General features: G+C 42.0%; 1 protein-coding gene across 1 annotated transcript in view; it reads right to left on the reverse strand.

Annotated features, from left to right (window-relative positions):
- RSU1 (Ras suppressor protein 1) overlaps window positions 1-23,103 on the reverse strand; it is a 227,357-nt gene that overhangs the window by 31,773 nt on the left and 172,481 nt on the right. The gene's annotated exons all lie outside the window — the stretch shown is intronic.

Consider the following 23,103-nt stretch of genomic DNA (forward strand, 5'->3'; position numbering starts at 1 on the left):
TTCTGGAAAACACTCTGAAAAAGTGCTCAGGTGGAAAAACAATTTCTCTGGATATATGATTTTATTGAAAAAGGCTATAAACTAGGGCTACAGAGGGTTTACACACACACATACACACAGGTGCAACCTGAACTAAAATTAGCACTCAGTGAGAATAGATATGGGAAAAAAAATGTTGAATGGCAGAGTTCGAGGAGAGAAAAGCATATCAAACTGAGCTCCCTGAAAGATGAGCCTAAATCTACAAAGGATAAACCTTTGTGAATCACCACGGCCCAGGATCAAGGTTAAGGATCCTTGCCCTTGAGGTGTTCTTGGATGATTTAAAGTAAATGCTACTCATGAAAGTTTATCAAGGAGCAAGCAGAGTCTCAGACTGCCTGGCCTCAGGGCCCCTGAACAAGACCCACAGAGCTCTGGCAGGCTAATTTAAAAGAACTGCAATTTTGCAGACACAATTCAATGATCTGAATGTCTAAGTATGAAATTAGGAGAGAGCTGCATGTGAGACTACAACTCAACTTGAAAAAAACTATAATAATTAACACACTGTGTAAATCAAGAAAAAGTACATTCTAATCTTTTTTTCCCCCAACTTTCATTTTAGATTCAGGGGGTCCATGTAGAGATTTGTCACCTGGACAAAATGTGTGATGCTGAGTTTGGGGTACTAATGAACCCATTGACCATGTACTGAGAATAGTTTTTCAATAGTTTTTTGAACCTTGCTCCCTCTCTCCCACCTGCCTCCAGTAGCCCTCAGTTTCTATGGTTGCCATTTTTTTGTCCATGAAGACCAATGTTTAGCTCCCACTTATAGGTGAGAACATGCAGTAATCTGGTTTTCTGTTTCTGTGTTAATTCGCTTAGGATAATGGCCTCCAGCTCCATGTGTTGCTGCAAAGGATGTAATCTCATTCTTTTATGGCTGTGTAGTATTCAGTGGTATATATGCATCACATTCTTTTCATCAAATCCAGCACCGATGGGCACCCAGGTTGATACCAGGCCTTTGCTATTGTGAATAGTGCGGCAACAAACACACGAGTGTATGTGTCTTTATGGGAGAATGATTTCTTTTAGATATATACCCACCAATGGGATTGCTGGGTTGAATGGTAATTCTGTTTTAAGTTCCAGTAATCTCCAAACTGCTTTTCACAGTGATTGAACTAATTCATATTCCCACCAGCAGTATATAACCATTCCGTGTTCTCTGCAGCCTCGCCAGCATCTGTTGTTTTTTTGACATTTTAATAACAGCCATTCTGACTGGTGTGAGATAGTATCTCACAGTGGTTTTAACTTGCATTTCTCTAATGATTAGTGCTGTCGAGTATTTTTTCATGTTTGTTGGCCCCTCATTACAACTTATCTTCATAAAACCCTTCTCCAGTTACAAGAGATTCAAGAAACTAGAATTCAGTGGATATTAATACATCAGTGTCAAGAGACATTAAAACATAGGTTTTAAGGTGCTTCTTTTTGAGCTCTTGCTCCTGGCTCCTTAGATCTTAGACCTTGGGCTCTGAAGTCAAAATGAGTATGAAACCCAGTTCTGCTTCTCAGTCTAAGGGCTCACATTCAGTCTTCTGTTTGTAAAAAGGGATTACCCACAACTAGGTATTGTTCTAGGTACAATTTTATGATGTGCTGGGTGGTCATGTCAACTACACATAGTGTATTGAGTCCCCTCTTTGACCACTTCCCCGTCCTCTAGCTCAGGGTATCAGGTCCCTGCAGGAGGCCAAGCTTGCACATGTGTGTGTGTGTGTAAGTGTGAACAGAGTCAACAATATCAATAATGTAATGGCTGGTAGACCGACTGAGAGCTGAAGGGCTGGAGTAGACATCCCAGCTCAATGCCAGTTACTTCCCTTTCTGGTCCCACTGCCCTGACCTCTTTCCTTCCACCTCTGTGGCTGCCCATCACTCCTCACCTTTTGGAAATATGATCCCTCCTCCTGAGAGCCCAGTTCTAGCCATCCCAACTATTTCTGCCCATGACTGTCAATCCTCCCTCTGAACTCCAGCTCTTCAGCCTGCCAGGTGGTCCGTAACCACCCTTGTGCCCCAGACTCCCAGGGGTATGATACCCTCCCATCACTTACACCGGCTCACTACTGCAACCCCAGAGCAGGAAGGGCACCAGTGTAGTTTGAAAAGCTCCCTGACCCCCATAATGCGACACTTCTCTTATTCACTCATAGTGTTGTGAAAATGCTTTGACCTCACTCTCTGAAATACTGGCTCTCTATCTGTGCACACTCTTTGATTAGGTGGAGATTCTGAAGGCAAAGACAGAATCTTATAAATCTCTGTCCACATAGTCTGGTCCCAAGCACGCAAGGTATACTTAATAGGTAATTGCTCATGGGCTGATTGATTAAAAAAAGTTCAGACTGACTCCCGTCACAGGTTCCTAAGAAATATACCATGAAACTGAAGGCTACAGCTGGCTTCCTAATTAATATTAGTCACTTGGCAGTTCTTAATTAAGAACTCTAAAACAAAGACCCACCTTTCCACCATGCCAAGTGGGTATCACCTTCATTAGTATTTAAGTGATGTAGCCACAACTTCATTTTTATGCTCTTTTCTCTGCCCTGCCAGATGGGAACATTAGCTGCATAGTATTTATTAATATAATAAACAAAGACAAGTGCAGAAACTTGGGGAAATTCAGGCAGAATCCGTCACTTGTACTCTTTTACTGCAAGCTTTTCATGTAAGCTGAAGGAAGGCTTCTCTTGTCCTGCTCCTGAGAGGAAGTGAACCAGACTGGACTTGGGAAGCAGACTCTCTCCCAGTCACCAACTGGGAAGAGCTTCTGTCTGGTGGGGTCTGGTGTGTCCTCACCAGGCCCGCCCCAACCCACTCTCATGATGACCGGAGGCTCACCTGTCCCTGCCTCACGAAAACAGTGGGGACTTTTTAAACTAGGAAAGATCTCAACAGAAAAATCTCACCATCCTCAAGATAATCACGCATTCACTGAAAGAAGCAAAGCGGTGTTCCTGTGACAGCAGGGTCCCCAGTGCGTTCTGATCGGGAAACCCACGACACGTTTCCAACTCTGTACAGAAGCATCAACCATGACTTGGTAAGGCTGCTACCTGCTTCAAGGCCCTGAAACAGGCATCACTGAGTGACCCACATCAATGTCCTGGTGGAAGTGTCCCCTGTCACTCTCAAAAATGTCTTTGCCTGACTAATAAATTATTTGCTCACCTTACTTATCAGGTAATGAGAAAGAAAGTGGACGGAAATCAAGAAGAGGTGGGTGAATGGCATCAACAGGTTATACACACCCATCCTCTTGAGGGCCCATTCTGGTCTAAGGAGTAGGAGCAAGAGGTTGGGCTTTGAAGTCAACACAAGATTGAAATCAATCCAGTTCTTCTCATAGGCTGGTTGACTGGGGAAAGGGCTCAGACTCAGGCTTCCTGTTTGTGAAAAGGGATTACTCACAACTAACTACACTGCAGGGCTGTTGTGAACATTCGGTAACATACACAAAACACTGGGGCATGGTATTACAGCTGGCAAGAGATGGGATGGGCGCTCAGTGCATTTCAACCAATCCTTTTCCTTTTTTCTTTTTTTTTTTTTTTTTGAGACAAGGTCTTACTCCGTTGTCCAGGCTGGAGTGCCAATGATGCGATCAGGACTCAGTGCAGCCTCATCCTCCCAGGCTTAAGTGATCCTCCCATCTCGCCTCCTGAATAGCTGGGACTACAGGTGCATGCCACCACGTCCAGCTAATTTGTTATTTTAAATTTTTTGTAGAGACAGGGTCTCCCTATGTTGTCTGGGCTGGTCTTGAACTCCTGGGATCAAGTGATCCTCCCACCTAGGCCTCCTGAGGAGCTGGGGCCACAGGTGCATGCCACCACACCTGGCTAACTTGTTTTTTTATGTTTTGTAGAGACAGATTCTCCCTATGTTGCCCAGGCTGGTCTTGAACTCTTGGCCTCCCAAAGTGCTGGGATTATGGGAATGCGCTACCATGCCTGATCAATCCTTTTCCTTTTCATAAGCACAATTCTAAAAAATGATCCAGTAAGCCTACTCGGGCTCTTCTGTGGCAATGCTGGCCTGTCTTGATGCACTGGGGAGGATGGAACAGTGGGTTAAATGCAGAGATTCTGGGGTCAGACAGATCAGAGTCTGAATCCCAACTCCTCTACCTCCTAGCTCTTTGTCTTTGGGGAAACTACTGAAGCTTCAGTTGCCACATCTGAAAAGGAGAAATGAAAATCCTAGTAGCCTGGTCCCATAGGGTGGCAACGCTTCACTGTAGACTTTTGGAAATCTATAGGGCAGTTCATGATCGACCTCATGAATGGGGGATTCTACTAGTATTTATTGAATGAAGGTTTGGATGCCAGATGTCCTTCATGAACAAGCCAGGCCTGGAGCATTGGGAGTGGTCTCCCAGGCTGCATACCTTCTCGATGTCCCAGTGGGTAGTCATGGAAACGAAAATCCTGTTTACAAATATTTGTGCCTAGAACCTAAATCTGTTTTATATGTGAATGCAAAGCATTTTCTGGCCAGTAAGAATGTATACTGATATTCCTGTGCAAATGAGGTGAGACTGAATTTGGGGAACTTTTCTAAGAAGTATTCACCAATTTATAATATCACTTCACTGACAGGACGACCAGTTCTAGTGTGAGTAGCTAGAACATCACTTCGCTATCAGTCTGCAATTACAGCTGTTAGATTCGCAGTATTTCTATGCACAGATGCAAATGTCTATTACTTCCCTCCGTTATAGCCAGAAACAAATAACTTATATATTGAATGTACTCAACAGTCAATTCTATTCCCTTTATTTCTTCATTATGTTATAGTTGGGGAATTATAATGACTTTTAAAACAATTACGTGTAGAGTAGGTTATGTTAGCTACAAGATCTATTTCAGGATCGTAGTGGCATGACAAAAATGTTTGTAATGAAGGATCTGAGAGGTTGCAGAATCTTTCTCATAGGGTGAAGATTAAGAAGTAACAATTATTGGCCAGGCATGGTGGCTCACACCTGTAATCCCAGCACTTTGGGAGACCGAGGCAGGTGGATCACTTGAGGTCAGGAGTTCGAGACCAGCCTAACCAAAATGGTGAAACCCTGTCTCTACTAAATACAAAAAAATCAGCCAGGCATGGATGGTGGTGCATGCCTGTAATCCCAGCTACTCAGGAGGCTGAGGCAGGAGAATTGCTTGAATCTGAGAGGCAGAGATTGCAGTGAGCCAAGATTGCGCCATTGCACTCCGGCCTGGGCAACAAGAGTGAAACTCCATCTCAAAAAAAAAAAAAAAAAAAAAAGAAGTAACCGAATTATGGTACCGACTGCGGAGTCCAGCACATATAGAAGCAACTGCCTAAGAAATGTTGGCTTCTCTGATGATCATTAATATTATCAGTAGCCACCCTTCTTTCCGCCTCCTGTTGCTTGACTAACTGCTAGTAGAAAATGAAATTTACTTTCTGCTTCTCCATTCAGAGGTGAGACCAGCGATGTTGAAGGGCACTCTTCCTTGAGTCAGAGGGAGACTAATAACATATGGCAAACCGCCCAGAAGGAAGAGAGATTTTTCCAAATAGCTCTGACACTCACAGAGGGTACTTCATTAGCCTGTCTATTACAAACCACTTACGACACATATTTATTGACAACAATCTGCCAATTGATTAAACATCTCAATATATGAAGCTGACTTTTCATTAATTAGCAGTTTGGAGAACATGATCCTAGAAGTTAGGGTGGATAGTTTTGAACATTCTTGCAACACTTTGATTTGCTTTGACCTTCTGTAAGAATATCAGCGCATTATAAAATCAAAGACTATGTCATCTTCCTCCATATCAGAACACATTATTCATACCACGTGTTAACATACCTATATGCTCACACTTCTCAGTAGATTCGATTTACCTTCTAATCAATTTAAGTCGTGTACCTAATACTTAATTTCTTTCGATATAAACCTTAAAAACATCACTGACCACATCATTTAACTTTCTGTAAGTGAGGTGTCAAGTTCACTTATTAATTAGAATAAACAAACTGCAAGAAATTTTACATTTTAAACTCAATAAACAACTACATGAGAAAGGAAAGGCATTTGTTAATGCATGCTGTGTATTTTTTCTCAACAAGAGATACAAGTAATTGTTTTATATGACACATACGATTTTTTTACTTTGTAGTTGTTTTATAAGAAATGTGAACTTACAGGGAAAAAACATGGGGCAAAGTGCCCTGTAGTTTAGCCGAACATGAGAACCTTGGTTTATAATTAAGTTTTTGCCTCCCTCTCTCTTTCTCTTTTTTTAAATTAATTCTTACTTTTCATTCATTGTTTGACTTTCCAGTCAATCAATGTAGAATGAATTTCTTCTCCAAAGGTGGAAAAAAAATTCTTCCTCAACCACACAAGCAGCAAGGTCCATGAAGAGAGATTTTTCACTTTTACAGCTTTGCTTGTGTTCAGGTCATTTTCATCCCTCCTCACTGTCCTCCGTTCCTCATGTATTCCTCAAATGCGTCACTCTTGGCCACAGCACTATCAACACCGCTGCGATGGAGTGAAACTCAGGCTGTGTTCCTGTGTCTATCAGCTTGGAGTCTGCCTGGGAGCCTGCTAGACCTGCAGAGCTCTCCACACTTCAGTGTGCATAGGAATTGCCTGGGGACCCTGTGCACATGCAGATTCTGATGCGGTGGGTCGGGGGTGGGGCCTCAGACTCTGCATTTCTGACAAGTTACCAGGTGATATCGATGCTGCTGTTTGGGAGACCCTACTTGAGTATCAGATGTTTATGCTGCTGAACTGGCCCCTACCCTCCTTAACCTTTTGAACAGGACCGAACTGCCAATCTCTACCTGTGCCAAGAGGGGCTCTGCAAAGGTGCAGCCTCCTTTCTGCAGAACTAGGACAGGCAGGAGGCTCTGAGTCTGTTTAAACACAGAGGGCTTTCCTTTCTGGCTCAGGGGAGGGAGCATTGAGGTCACTGAATTACTGCATGGTAAGAATTAAAAGTATCAAGGAAAAGCTGGATGAAGCAAAGAAAAATGAGATTTAATAAATATAATTCCCCTAAAATTCCTTCCTTGGATGCAACAAAAAGTATCTGAAAATTCAACCCTAAATGTAATTGGAAAAGAATCTCAGGGACTGTAAAGCAGTTTCTTATAACATCATTCCTCCCTTAACCACACTTGTTCTGCTCTGGAACAATGGAATTTATGTATCTGTCATTACCTCTGTGTAAATTTTCCCCGAGAAATGACTGTATTTAGAGTGGTTCACGTGTCTCTAAAGGAAGTGGGGGAACTCATTGACCTGCTGCATCCACAGGTGACACTAAGGGGAAATTTCTGTGTCTGCCACCAGACAGTCCTGTGTGATGAATAACGATTGAGCTGCAACAATAGACAAAACTTATTTTTTATACTGTTATAACAGCCACCCTCATTTAACAAGAAATTATAAATTACTTAACTTTCTTTGAGAAAAAAATGACTATTAAAAAATCCCATGGAATCCCCAAAAAAGTATTTATGGATGCTCTTTGTTTACTTTTTAAAGTTTTTAAAATTTTTTTTTAGTTTTTGAAAGGCGGCTTCTCACCATGTTGCTCAGGCTGGTCTCAAACTCCTGGGCTCAAGTGATCCTCCTGCATCGGCCTCTCAAAGTGCTGGGATTACAACAGGTGCAAGCCACCGCCCTGGCCTTTGTTTACTTATTTATTAAAGATTACTCTAGAATGCATGCTTGGAATATTGCCTGTATCATATCATATGTGTTGCTAAATAAAGCTACCCATTTCATAACTACACAAAAATGATTAGGAAGTTTCCATCGTGTTCTTTACTCTGTGTTCTTTCTCCACTAATATTTGATCTCCTTCCTCCTCTTTTGACAAACTCACAATAGATTATCAGCCCTTCTAATGATCAAGGGTCTGCTGGCCTCTTTCTTATTCGTTCCAATGAGAGCTGGTGACAGCATCAATCTTGCGTCACACAGCTCCATGAAGTATCTGCCTGCCTTCATCTTTGTATCTCATTAATGGAACTGTTGATGGGAAGGAGTGAAATGATGCTCAAAGCTGGCATTAGCACAGCCGACTCCCAGACTGTCTCTTTGTGAGCCCGGCAGCTTTGTTCACACCACGACCCCACGCTACAGGTGCGTTTCATGATTCCTTCTGCAGTGGTCATGATCCATTTAATTGAAGATATTTCTTCCTGGGTGGTACTTGCTAGAAAGGCTTCACAAACCCAGGACACAGTATGAAGGCAAATTAGATAATCAAACTTAGATATTCTGAGAACACCTCCCAAATGTCATCTCCAATTTAATCAATGCCAGTCTTTTTGCTTTACATAGAAATAGCCAAGCTCAATCCCCTCTCTAACAGAAAGTAGCAACTAATTAACCACTTCTCTAAACCTTCTTACTGCGAGCAAGGGTTTGGGTAGATTTCACTCAGATCTCAGTTAACTCAGTCCAAAAGTTTCCTGGCTTAATCTGCATTGTTTTCAGTTTAAAAACATTTCTTTCTTATTTTATGGTTTTTCATTTTTCTCAGCAACAACAAACATCAACACATTTGGGTTCCAGGGTCCCTAAGGTTCCAATCGTAATCAGCATCCAACTGTCTGCTAGCAAACCATTTCTAATAATTAATTTGGCCATCACAGAGAAAACTGTCACGTTCCACAGGAGAGATGTGAAGGCAAGCTCTTGCATGAGAGCTGCAATGTCATCAATTGGGGGGACGGTTCCGAGCATGTCTCCAGAGGGAAGAATTCAGGGTGCTGAGATGATTTAAGCCACAAATAAGCCCAGGGCGCACTGACGCTGGGGCCTGTTAGCACGGCAGGGACATGGCCACATCTCAGAGAGTGCGCTTGTCCTGCGGTGGCCACCATCAGAACCTCGGCTGTGTGTTTCCATGAGCCTCACAAGGAGGGGAAACACGGCGTGACTTTTACCATGGGGAAAAAATAATCACACAATTGGAGGAGGATCCCTGTACTGTGCCCTAGAACATCTTTAAACTCCAACTGGGCCACCACAACTTAACAAAAACTCCCTCATTTAAGTTTTGCCATTTTCATTTTAAAAGTGAAAAGTGTCACTCAATCATTATGCTTACAAGCCAGAAAAGAAAAAGAGGATTTTACCTGGTGGGACAATTCAGAATCCCACAGTCCTTTGTTTATACTGCTGGTCTTATGTTGCCAAGTGACAGCACATGGTGGGCCCAGGACTCCTTCCTTGCCCCAACTTCTTTGTCCCTAAGGAGTGCACACCTCTTGTTCCCATTCTAGGATCTTGTACCAAGCCACAGATAAGGCCAGCACAGAGGGGGCACCCCAGAAATGTTGATTTCATCCATTTTCAAGTTTGGATTGGTCTCGGTCATGGGGATGGGGGACAAGGGGACCTGATGTTCATGGCAAATGTGATTGATTCTGGAAGAGTCCAGAGAGTCCTGGAGCTCAGTGAAATTAGCTGCTGCCTTGACTGACAAGCTCTTCCACCTCCTCTCTCAGCATGTGCCCTACCCCAGAAAGCGGGTGTGGGAATGACCCAGTGCCTCTGTCTGTCATCATCTCACCACCATATAGCAACACTTGCATCATTATCTTTGTCTTCTAAAGTCAAGGAGAAAAAACATGACCTCACATGTTTTTTCAAAAAAAATATTTTTGGTCTCCCCTGGTACATACATGAGATCAACCAAAGCAAACCCCTGTGAAGCAATAAACAATTTACCAGATTTAGAATTCTCCATAAACTACAGCAAAGAAATTGCTTTCTTAAACTGGATGAATAAGCTATTGAAAAAACAAGGCCTTTTAAAACTCTTTGATTGGGACTCCGTGCTGTCTTCTCCTCTAATTGGAGGTAACAGATACCTCCTTGGTTTATTAGTAATAAGTTGGACGTGTCTTACAAAACCCGAGAGACCTTTTTAAAAAAAGCTCCTAATTATGATTCAGAGATATCCACCAATCTGTGAGGAAAGTTATGGTTGAAAGCTGGCAAACTGCAGTGCCCCTGCATCCTATCACAACCACCATGCCCCACAACACCTGATTTTCCACGAATTCTTTCTACAGCAAACTGCTTGCTTCTACACAAACTCTTCTGTAAGAACCCTAAAGACAGGCCGAGTGTGGTGGCTCACACCTGTAATCCAAGCACTTTGAGAGGCCAAGATGGGCATATCACTTGAGCTCAGGGGTTTGAGACCAGACTGAGCAACATGGCAAAACCTCGTCTCTACCAAGAATACAAAAAAAAATAGCTGGGTGTGGTGGTGCACATCTGTACACGTCCTAGCTCCTAGGGAGGCTGAGATGGGAGGATCTCTGAAGCCTGGGAGGCAGAGGTTGCAGTGAGCCAAGATCATGCCACTGCACTCCAGCCTGAGTGAGATCCCATCTCAAACAACAAAATTTTAAAAAAAACCCTGAAGACAAATATAAATGCAGATGGTCCTACTGGTTGGCTATTTATGGTACCTTTAGACTAGAGTTTCTCAGCCTTGGCACTGAGATGTTCTGGGTCAAATCATTCTTTGTTTTGGGGGGCTGTCCTGTGAACTGTAGGGTCTTTATCGGCACCCCCTGGCTGTTACCCACTGGATATCAATAGCACCCCCACACCAGCTGTGGGAACCAAAGTGTCTCCAGAGAGCGCCAAGTGTCCCCAGCGGGAGTGGGGGTGTGTGTGAAATTGCTGTGGCTGGGAGTCATTGCTTTAGAGTTACAAATAAATGGACTTTTGGGTAGCTATGGAGAGCATCAGCCGAACATGGGAAACGAGTTGTCTCTATAGACCAATTTAAAAATCAGCACAGCTTAGGGTATGATGGCCCCTGGGTAGGAAAAAATGTTAATTTGTGCCTCCAAGAAAAAACAGAAATAAAATGCTTATTGTGTCCAACACCCATCCCCACCTGGGGAGAGGAAAAAAAAACATCCAGAGCTGTTACCCCAAGCTAGCTTTAGTCTTTCTTCTTATCATGGAAGAAAGGTTATTCAGCACTGGTGTGGTGAGGCTGAGTCCTCAAGGAATGTTCTGGAATGCCTGAGTCCTACACAGTGACTATGTTGAGGTGGTGAGTCCCACGTCACTGGGGGTATTCAAGCAGGGGCCAGACGACAACCAGCTCAGGGAGGCCGTGAAAAGGACTCCACCCAGGGCAAGAGTTTGGCCTAAGTGACCTCCACTGTCTTAACTCCACGATGCCATGGGCTTCTGTGTGCTTTTCAATGCTCACACTCCTCAGAGTCCCTTCCAAAAAGGCAGTGACAAGCAGAGGGCATTTGTCCTGCCCTGGGTGGGTCAGGATCTCACAACCCCAGGACCCCGAAGGGTGACCGAGACCGATTGGACATCTACCTCCACCACTGATCACCACCTGGTTCGGGGCTATCTCCAACTGGTTTTCCCCTCCCAATTCCTAATTCTCATTAACCTGAAAGACAGATTACGGCAGTGCACGATCTCACACTGATGTTCAATCTGTCTTTTCCAGCATCCTCTATTTATCAGACAGCTTCCACCAAGTGAACCATGACTCCTCAGTCTTTGGCGAAGTGCACCTTCACCAGGCAGTGCTGAAGTTTGGGAACAGCTAGAAGATTAACAGAGAAAGATTTATAGCAACGCTTATTTAGATACATTTACAGACCAGAGCTAGCGCAAAAATGGCCCTGGGGCTACCGACTCTGTCTGGTGGGAGGAAACAGAAATTTCTTCTCTCCTGGCTAGAGAGAGCCCAGGCAGACAAAACACTTGCCCAGCAGTACTGCAAAGTAATAGAGGCAAAAGTTTTGTTAAGCTGGCTTCAAAACAAGCCACAACAATCCAAACAGTGGATGCGCAACCTTTTTTTCCTCAAACCATCCAAATGCATCTCCCGGTATTTGTTGTAATTAAAACAGAATTGGAGCTATTCATAGGTATTTAACTTTTTACACACGAGTAGAGTCCTGTATCACCTTACAATGGTTTTTTGAAAGAATATGTGATTTTCACACAAAAGTATATACTTCATAGCAGCCTCATCCTTTTGCCTCCGCATCTTATGTTCTAGATTTTTTCTTACTGTGTCCAGTATATTAAATGCTGCTCAACTCCCATGGGATAAAAATGTACACAGAGGTGTCTTTCTATCCATTACCATTTGGCACAATTCCACCAAAAATCAAAGAATGTGGGGTCTGGAAGGGACCTTACAGGTCACCCAGTTACCTCAATTACCTAAGGAAATTGAGTCCATGGATGTTCGGTGATGTTCCTAAGATTTGCTAAGACTTAGCTGTGACTAAGTAGAAACGACAGAAGCTAACTCTCTATAGTGATAGAAATTCTGTCTAAATTTCTAACTTGTAAATTTCTACTTTTCATTTATTATAGCTAATTTTCTGTCTTCAGGGGTGAAACATTTGCCTGGTTACTTTTACAGAACAACTACTTCAGAAAATTGTTTGGCAGTTTCTTACCAAGTTATTATATACCTATTCTATGACCCAGCCATTCTGCTTCTGGGAAGAAAACGGACGTCCATAAATGAATGCTCACAGCAGCTGTATTCATAACAGCCTCCTACTGGAAATAACAATCATGCCCAATATAGGCAAATGAAATACACAAATTGTGGTACACATGTGCAGTGGAATATTGGCTGCTTTTGCCAATATCCAAACCAAATTCTCCTGATGCAGCAATGAGAAGAGAAACTTCAATTTTCTTGAGTTATCACCTCTTGAATTATCATCTTTCTACTTTTCTTCTCTATCCCTCTGCTAACCAACTATTTCATGTCCTTTCCTCTCTCTGCTAAACTCTAATATGATAATACTTTCTTCTCCATCCTCCCTCTCAGCTAGCTGAGAACCCTGCTTCGTATTTCACTGAGAAAACCGAAACACTCCAAAGAGAACTTCTGTCTGGTCCCCACACCCTTACCAGCCTACCATGCTGCTACTATACATTCTGCCTTTTCCCCTGTCGCTGGGACTCTGGCCAAGGCCATTCCCTCCACTGGCATTCAAGATCCCAATCCCTTTTCTCTGCACAATGATACTGTCCCAGCAACTGGGCCTATCTCCTACCTCATTGTCCCCACTCTGTTAGCCAACCGCAATTACAAAAGACACATTGTGCTACTGCCTTTCTTAAAAACACCATTCCTTAACCCTACATCCTCTTTCAGCAATTGCAATTTATTTGCCTTCACTTGGAATAAACTGTTCAAGGGCTTATCCATTTTGTACCCATCACGGGTAAGCTTCTAACCCCATTACGTCACCAAAGCCAGCTCCTGGCCTTGCTAGGACCTCCACATCCTCAACTCCAAAGGCAACCTCTCCCTCTTAACGTTACTCCAGTCATCAACAGCAGTGGGCAAAGCGAACAACGTTTACCTTCTGGAGATACTCAAGTCCCTTGGTTTCCAGGACACCGCGCCCTCTCGGTTTTCTTCATGACTGGCTGCTCCTCCTCAGTTTCCTGTGCTAGTCTCTTCTCTTGCTGCTGGTGCCTCCAGGCTTGGTGTATGAAGTACTTCTCTTCTTTTTATACTCACTTGCTAAGTGATCTCTTCCAGACTCATCACTATCAACCAACAACACATCTCTATCTCCAGCCAAGATCTCAATCCTGCCTCCAGATGCCCAGAGCCACCTGCCTACTGAATATCTCCACTTAGATATCTGGAGGCAGCTCACCTTTAACTATCCCCAAACTGCCCCCTCCTTCAAATCTGTTCACTCTCAATATTCCCCCATCTTAGTAATGCCAACACCATTCTTCAAGTCGCTCAGCTAAAATATAAAGTGAGCCCTGACTCCTCTCCTTCTCTCCCATCCTACATCCAATTCTTTGCCAAACTCTGTCCCTCTCCCGCTTCGAATAAGTACCTAGCATTTTACGACTTCTCATCCTGTCTGTGGTTGGCACTCTGGGCCAAGCCACCTTCAGCTCTTGCCTGGATGATTGCAGTTGCCTCCTGTTTTCTGCGCTTCCCTTTTTACCTCCTTGTAGCAGTGATCATTTTGAAAAAATTACTCTGATCTTGTCACTCTTTTGCTTAAAACCCACCCAGGCTTTCGGGTCTCCTTGTGAACAAAGGCCAAACTCCTTAAAATGGTGCAGGAGACCTCCTATCTGATCCGTCTCCTAGCTCTCTCCTATGTGAACCTGCTTCTCCCTGGGGGGCAGGGCGGGTGCACTTGCCAGTCCCAATGTCTGAAACATTCTTTCTCTAAATTTCTGCACATCCTTTAGGTCTCTGAGGTCTTCTTTGATCCACTATAACTGCGCAGTCTCCTTCCCTCACATCCCCTACCCCTCACATTCTTATCACCCACCATTGGGCACAATACACAGCCATCTGTTCACTGTTTGTCTCCCCACTAGACTCCAAACTGCATGAGGACAGGGATTCTGCATTTTATTCCCTTTTGTAAGAAACAGGCACTATAAATATTGGCTGAATAAATGAATGAATAATAAAAGAACGGCTATGCTTGTATTGAGTGGAACATGTTCCTTTATTTCCTGCAACCAAAGCATTACAGATAAACCACATTATTAACAAATTAGCTAGCTGAGGCCACTGCTCTCCAAGCCACCATAAGCAGTTTCAACTGCACCAAATCAAACCATGAAGAAATTCAATCTTGCCCCCACATGAAATAAAAAGAGCACTTTTATGATATCCACAGTTATCTGTTAATTCAGTAAACGTTCATGAACATGCCACTGTGAGTGTAAACTAGTTAGACAGGAGGAATCAGGAGGTTGGACCAAAAAGGGGTTTACGCAGGGGCCTGCCATCTACCAACCTGTGCAGCGGGGAATCTGCAGTGAACTTTGCTCCCCCATCCTGACTCCCTTAAGAGTGGACGCCGTGCTAGTTTATACTTGTCATTTTCCTAAGGATTTTTTTTTTTTTAACTCATAAACCCACTGGAGTTTCAGTTCTGCGAAGTCTTTTCAGGCCATGATGTGTGATACTGGAGAATCCTTAGGTGGGGATGATCTGTATAAGACACAAGACTCCCTGTTTTTTAGTTTTGTTCTTTTAGTAAACCTTAGACCATGCTGGAAAAGCAGAGCATGGAAAACAGAGGGAACACACAGATAATCATAGGGCCCCATTATGAAGAGAAGCCATTCTAGGCATTATAACAGTGAGCATTTAGATGACCGCGTAAACATGACTAGTAAAGCCACTTAAAATGAGAACTCAAGACCAAGCGCTGACTAACGGCAATTTTCTGCAATTAGTAATATGGATCCTCAAAAAAAAAAAAAAGTGATTTTCCTAGCAGAGAGGAGAGTTGGATAGGAAGAATAAAGGAACACAAAGAACAGTACCCGCATCCCTAGACTCTGAACAATTAAAGCATCGGCACATCATTTCTTCCACACTGTTTCCAAAAAGACCAAAGGAGAAAAAAATCATCATCTGTTGCATTTTTATGGTACTTTCCAGCTTGTAAATCACCTGAACATACCTTGTCTTTTCTGCCCTGATAAAATTTGAGTGGTGGCCAGAATATTGTAGCGATGTACTTTTTCATATATTTTGATTTAGATTTATATATTTTATAGGCAAAGAACTTGAAGTTAAGCTACTCTTCCAAAAAGGGTTCTATGGTCAATTAAGTTTGGGAAATGCTGCAAGCTGGGTCGGCTCCCTGGACACTCATGATGTACAACTGCATATCAGAAAACAGTCTCGCCAAGGTTTCCAAGCTCATTTGAACGTAATGCCTTTTTTTCGCGTGTGTGTGTGTGTGTGTGTGTAGTACCTTTTAACATCCTTGTGTCTTACGCAGATCATCCCCGCCAAAAGATTCTGCAATATCACACATCGTGGCCTCAAAAGACTTTGCAGAACTGAAACCCCAGTGGGTTTATGAGTTCAAAAAAAATCCTTAGGAAAATGACAAGTATAAACTAGCACGGCAGCTGCTGTAAAGTAGTCAATCACCGAGTGTTAGTTTCTTTGCTTCCGCACAAGGACAGGGGCCCCAAGGTGTCCTCACAGGGGGCTCTTTGAGAGGTTCGTTTTGGATGAGATGAGACTGTGTTCTCGGAGATGGTAATGGATGCCCAGAGGCTAGCACATACAGAGGCTTTGCAAACCCCAAGCTAAACCATGACACACGTGTCATTAAAATACACACAGCTCAATCCCGTCCATATAACAGCTTCTGAAATGCGAGGGGGCCTGGCGGGAATGGTGGGGTGCACGGAGGAGGGCCGCGCTAGACGAGAAAATTCTACAACAGAGCATTAACTCAAACACCTTACGGTTTTCACAACTTAAAGCATGGATGTAGACTTCAGTGGATAATTCATGCTTATTAAATATGTGTGAAATTATTGTGATTCATCTTCCTCCTGTGTTTTAAATGACTTTGTAAAACCCAGACTTGGCATCAACAGAAATAACATAATGCAGTGTAAAATGATCTTATTATTACAAGTATCCTTTAATGCAAAACAATCTCGGACAGTTATTTCGTTGTGATCCTGAAGGACTTCTTTCCTGTTGACGAGTGGTAATGTATGGGGTAAATTATTTCTTGCATATCATGTAAATGGAACTTCTGAACTCATTATGTATAAATTATTAAGTTATAAAACACCACTGCTAATAAAACTGTGGCTACAGTGAGAAGTGTGATCAAAATCACACGTGACTCCGGCCTATTAAACAATAACATATTAATCCATAAAGCTGAAAGCAGCTTATCCAGTTACTATAATTAAAATATGCTTCACTACTAATTGCCTTACCAATCCTTAAATTTCCCTCAAACCATTTTCAAACGGTGGCAAAACAGCAGCCCTTACTATTATATCTTCTAATACTGGTGAAGTAAGAGAACCCTTGTAATAAAGAACCTTTTATCTCTGTTCTAAGGCAATCCTATTGATTAGTATGAAATTATAGCTGGCAAAATATTTTGGTACAATTAATGCGGGTTTACAGGTAGAAAAAATCTATGCACAGAACTGGAGGGGAATAACAATGTTTCACATATTTCTGCCAACATATTAACTAATACAGCAAAAAGGATCCTTGATATGTCATTTGTTGACTGATGAGAGCACAGAGCTGAGACTCGGGCATGAAATTTTATTGCCAAAGACATTTTCATCTGCAGCCAAATCACCAGGGAAACACTTTGTCAAACAACTTCATTCTGCATGGAGACTTTGTGACAATATTGGCATCCTAAGAATTTGTTCGGGTTTTTCCTATTGCATCTATCTGTCTGTGCCTGGAAATATTTACAGCAACACCGCAATTCAAGCGGACATTTGGTTTAGCACCTAGAAACAACCCAGCCAGCTCATGTTTTATCTCACCAGCGAGCTTCAAATAAATGCTCAGAAGTTGTATGCTTTTTAATATAAATGAGACAATATATTTTAGAAAGGTTTCATATCAAAATTCCATTTCATATTAATGGGAACCGATCTAGCATTGGGTATCTACAAAGTTATGGGCCAAAGTTTCCAAAGTTTCTTTAGAAGTACCCAATCTTTCTGCCTGAGTGTAAACCAGAAAATCAGAAAAATTATGACAGGGGAAGAGAGGGAAGGAAAAGGAGAAAGAAGGAAGGAGAGGGAGAGAAAGAGGATAAATGCTGGACTCTGGTCATCTAGAATTGCATTTTTAATTTTAGATCCTGTATTTATTTTGCCTGTGGTGGGAGCATAACCCCCAGAAACAACCCTTGATATTTCACACCTCCTCTTATCTAATCATCACTTAGGTGCTGCCAAATTCTCAACCCTAAGTAACTTTGTTAACCTCTTCATCATCCCCCTGGTCTGAGTTTCCACTGTCTCTCATCTGGCTCCTGAAATAGCCTAGCAACCAGCCTCTCCACCTCATTCTATGCACAGAGTCTAAAGCAATCTTTTCAAAAAGTCAATCTGATCACACCCCTGCCCTTTCACATTTGCTACTAGAGGATAAAAATCCTGAACATGGGCCACTGGGCCTGGAATAAGGTAGCCCCTGCTTGCATTCTGACCTTCCCTGGGACCACTGGTGACTACTCCAAGCATAGTCAATTTCTCAAATGGGCCTTACCCTCTGCTGCCACAGGGCCTTCGCATGTGTGCTTTTCTCTGCTGGGAACGCCTTTCAGGCTCACACCCGGATGGTACCCGCCTTCTCATTCCTTCACCTGGTTAGCTCCTGCCCCTCTTCAGGGGTTCGGCTGGCTGTTGGGTCCCCTGTTACAAGCTCTCATAACACAGCCTGATTCACCATGCTTTGAGCTTACATCTATTTATGAAGCTCCCTGTCTTCAGGCACCACTGAATCCCTTAGCCAAGGGCCTGTCATAAACATGAAACAGGTTCTGAGGCAATGCTGCTGACTGAAAGAATGGAATTGAACAATGGGTCCTCCCACAGCATTATTATTAGGGAAGAAGGCTTGTAGTATCATTGTTCCCACCATGGCCACCATTAAAGTCAGGCTCTACATTAGGAAAACTAGCTAATGCACGTTACGCTTAATACTCAGGTGATGGGTTGGCAGGTGCGGCAGACCACCATGGCACACGTTTACCTATGTAACAAACCTGCACGTCCTGCCCATGTACCCTGGAACTTAAAATGAAATAAAATAAACACTCAGGCTCTAGGATCACAAATGGAATCACCTGACAACACTACAGTCCACCAACTAATTGGTTATGTTTTCAGGTTGTTTGTTTCCTCAAAGGAGATTGAAGACTTTAAAAAGTTTCAGCCTGGCCAACATGGTGGAAACCCATCTCTACTAAAAATACAAAAAATTAACCGGGCGTGGTGACAGGCACCTGTAGTCCCAGCTACTCGGGAGGCTGAGGCAGAAGACTCGTATGAACCCAAGAGGCGGAGGTTGCAGTAAGCCGAGACTGTGCCACTGCACTCCAGCGTGGGCAACAGGGTGAGACTTTATCTCAAAAAAAAAAAAAAAAAAAAAAAATTAAAAAGGTTATTCACACACCCACACTCACATCTGCATATGGAATTGGTTGTTGTAAGTACATCTTTATTTGGACAAGCACACAGCCAGGGCTTGGGTGGGCCCATTAATGAACCTGGCTCTCTGAAACTCTCAGGCCAGATTTCCATTGCCAACAACAGCCCCTGCCTTCCCAGAATGTGACTTGGAGCCTGAAAGCCTGGATAATTCTTCAACTTCTGCTACTACCCAGGGATATTCATCCCAGGTTCACATCCAGTAGCAGTCGTGCCCACTTTCACAGCAGACCGACTTCCCATCCAGGCAGGAGAGCAGGAAGGCACGGGCTGGGTTGTACAGTTTGGCTCTGAGCAGGGTAAGGCATCAGAAACCTGATCCATGTAGCAGAGTGGGCAGCAGGGCCTGGAACCTGGCCCAGGACCCTCTGACAAGCTGGCTGCTCCAAGTGTGAAAAGTGTCCCACAGGATTCCTTTTAGCGCTGACAATCTAAGATTCAGCTAACTTTCGTAAACTTGGTATTACAGGTTTATAAAAACATCCTGCTGCTCTTGATTTTTTTAGGATATGGAAACAGAGATGGAATTGATAACAGGCAGCAGTCTGATTTCAGTCTGATTCTGATTTTCTGTCACCTGACACATCACCTGATAGAGAGGAATACTGAAATCCACTTTCTCTGTAATAACGTTACTGAAAAAAACAGTGAGATGAGCTAAGGCAGGCAGGCAGGTAGGGAGGAGGAAAAGAGGCAAGGGACATGGTAATAAATGTATGCAAAACCAAACAGGATAATCCAGAGAAGCTGTAGAAAAACAACGTGCTGCTCTGCGGAGACCCACAGAGGGCATCTTGCAGGCAGAAACTGCACCAATGCCAGCTTCTCACCTTGGACTCTGGTTAGCAATAGGAATCTATTACCAGTGATAGATTTTTGAGTCTCTAACCTTTCCTATCAGTGATTTTTCATAGACTGTCTGCTGCATGCTGGGGGAAGAGCCACTTTTGTCTTAAGTTTTTTGGCCATTAATGATATCCAGGATGGCATGTTTTCATATGGTAGGTAAACAAAGAAACATCATTCTTGGCGTTATGTAAAATTAGAGCATTATTCTTAAAATTCAATTTGTAACATTCTCTTCTAGTCATACAGATAAATATTCTCTAAATGGAACCTGAAATCATATATTATGTATGTAAAAGCACTAATCTTAAACCTATTTCCAAAAGACTAACCACCGCATCAAACAAAATCCTTGTAAATTCCGTTTTGAATTTATGCATACTTCTTCGCCAGTCTCAACATTTCCAATAGTTATGCATTCCTTTGCCTTCTAAAAGCCAGGTTTATTGAGGTATAATTTATGTACAGTAAAATTTCATGCTTATTCTTTAAATAACAAGTCAAAACAAAAAACTACCAATGCTTATAATTAAAATGTTAATTTTAAGAGGTGAAATGTTAACAAGTCCTTTTTGATAAGTACAAGTGTTTACTGCTTACTTTACTTAGGAGACAAAAAAAATCAATATTTTCATAATGATGGGATTTGTAAAACAGCACGGCTATGTAGAGATATCACCTTGAAGGACAGTTGTGAATCTGTACAGAACTAGTTTATTTAATAATCATAATACAGTATATGAACTCAGTAATGCCCAGCTATGGGGGTGATATGGATTTGTCTGGATGACTTCAAACATATAAATAACAATTTATAGAAAAGCATGGAAGATGTGATCTGTTACTGAGACATGAAATACCATCATTGCCTTAAAAATGATAGCCACCCTTTGCTTCAATGATTCCTAGTAGATACTTTGAAGATGTAAAAGTTATTTTCAGTACATAAATAATGCTCATACATTAAAAAATTGGCTAGATTATTAACTTAGTACTTTGTGGGCAGAAGCTTTATTTATAATAATGAATGCATGACTTAAAATATATAAATTATATATTACATACAAAATTAGGTTAGAAACAAGTATATTGGAACTCTTGTTGCCTTACTTCTCCTCCTCCCAAGAATTAAAATGACAAACACCTTGTATTTCATATTCACTCTCACTCACATAACATAAAGTGAGCAGTATGCAAAACAGCCCATAGAGTTACCTATCTGCCTTTATTAACTCTGTGATCTTGGGAAAGTTAGCTAACTTTTCTGTGTCTCAGTTTCCAAATCTACATAATAGACTTGGAACATGGTTCTCCAAATGTGCATACTAAGAGCAACTGCCTTAAAGGGTTGCTGTTAAGGCTAAAGTAGAGAATGCAAGTATATTCAGCCCTTCATATCTGTAAGCCCAATCAACTCCAAATAAAAAAAATACTCAAAGAAAAAACAATGGATGGCTGCATCTGTGCTGAACAAGTGAAGATTCTTTTTTTTTTTTTAAAAACTTGTCATTATTCTCTAACCAATACAGTGTAACAACTATTTACATAACGTTGACATCATATTGGGTATTATAAGTAATCCAGAGATGATTTCAAGTATAGGGGAGGATGTGCATAGGTTACATGCAAATACACCATTTTATTTCAGGCACTTAAGCATCTGCAGATTTTGGTATTGTAAGGTGGGCAGAGGGTGGTGGGGGGGTCCTAGAACCAATCCCCTATGGTTACTGAAGAGTGATTATATAGTCCCTAGAGCTGTGTTTGGCACCTGCAAAGCTGTCAATAACTATAAGCTGGGGCAATTCCTATCTACAACTCACTACTATGCTCCCCAATGAAAATGACTTACAAATTATATAGGAAGTTCATGTTTTCAAAGTGAGTCATCTCCACAACAAACATGTTTCTCGATAGTCTGAGGGATCTGAATTTAAACACTCCCCTTTCCTACCCTAAGTAGACATAACCACAAATATGGTGATTACACATTACGTGAGTGGCATTTCCCACGTGCCAGATACCTGGCTGTGTGTGTTTTTCTGCACTATCTTATTATTCTTCAAAGTAGTGCTTGGATATATGTGCTATAACAGACTTCACATGTTACGGAGGAGGAAATTGAGCCCTAAGAGAACTTAAAGGTCTTGCTCAAGGTCATACAGCTAAAAAGTAGTGACTCTAGAACAGAAACCAGGCTCTGGGTCTCCCAGACCTGTGGCATTAACTGCCACACATAGCGCAGTGTTCTGATTTTGCCTGCTAAATGGATCTGCAGAAAGAAGAAAAGGAAAGGGAATATTTATGGTGAACAGTAGAGCAATATTCATAGCAGGAGGAAGTAAGAGTGAACATTTTCTCAATCCTATTAATAAAAGTGATCTGATAAGCAAAAATGTGTATTGTGACAGGTTAAATTACATTTAAGAAAACACCAGTACAAATAATTGAGATTTAATTATTTCATGGCATTTCTGCAATCACCTATTTTTTCATGAAAGCATTCCAGAAAACCCTATATTCCTGGTCTAATTTTATCTGCAAGAAAATAAAATCAAGGAAATTGTATGATAATATTTAACAGCTCTGATTTCTCAACATGCTTCCTCATATATCTTAAAGGGGGGAAAAAGCAGTCTTGTTGGAATGGGTCCAGAAGTTTCAAGATACAAATATATTTTTCCTTAAGCCATTAAACACCATAACCAATGGGCAAAATCATTTTATATGGCTTTCTAAAATATCATGTCAGAGTTGCAAATTTCGTAAACATAAATAAGGATTTGGGCTAGCAAGGTTGGTGAAGGTCACTTCTACTCTCATCTTTTAAACCATATCTTGGAGAGTTTTTAAAATGCAGAAGTATTCATTCTAGGTGAGATTTAGTACCAAAGGTGGTTTTGTTTGTTTGCATGTTTCCCAAAAGCTCATCTTTTCCTCCAAAATGTCATAGAAGATATCAGAAAAAGAATGAATCATAATAATGAAAAACCCTGAAAATCCAAACATTTCATTGGAAAATAAACTTTTCCAAAAGAAAAAATTTCTTTCATGTATGCAACAGACCGAGGATAGTCACTTCATCTCTCATAAATCAAAGATTACAAGTCACATTTTGGCTGGGTGCGGTGGCTCACGCTGTAATCCCAGC

The sequence above is a fragment of the Pan troglodytes genome, chromosome 8 (assembly GCF_028858775.2).
Source record: "Pan troglodytes isolate AG18354 chromosome 8, NHGRI_mPanTro3-v2.0_pri, whole genome shotgun sequence".
Lineage (NCBI taxonomy): Eukaryota > Metazoa > Chordata > Mammalia > Primates > Hominidae > Pan > Pan troglodytes.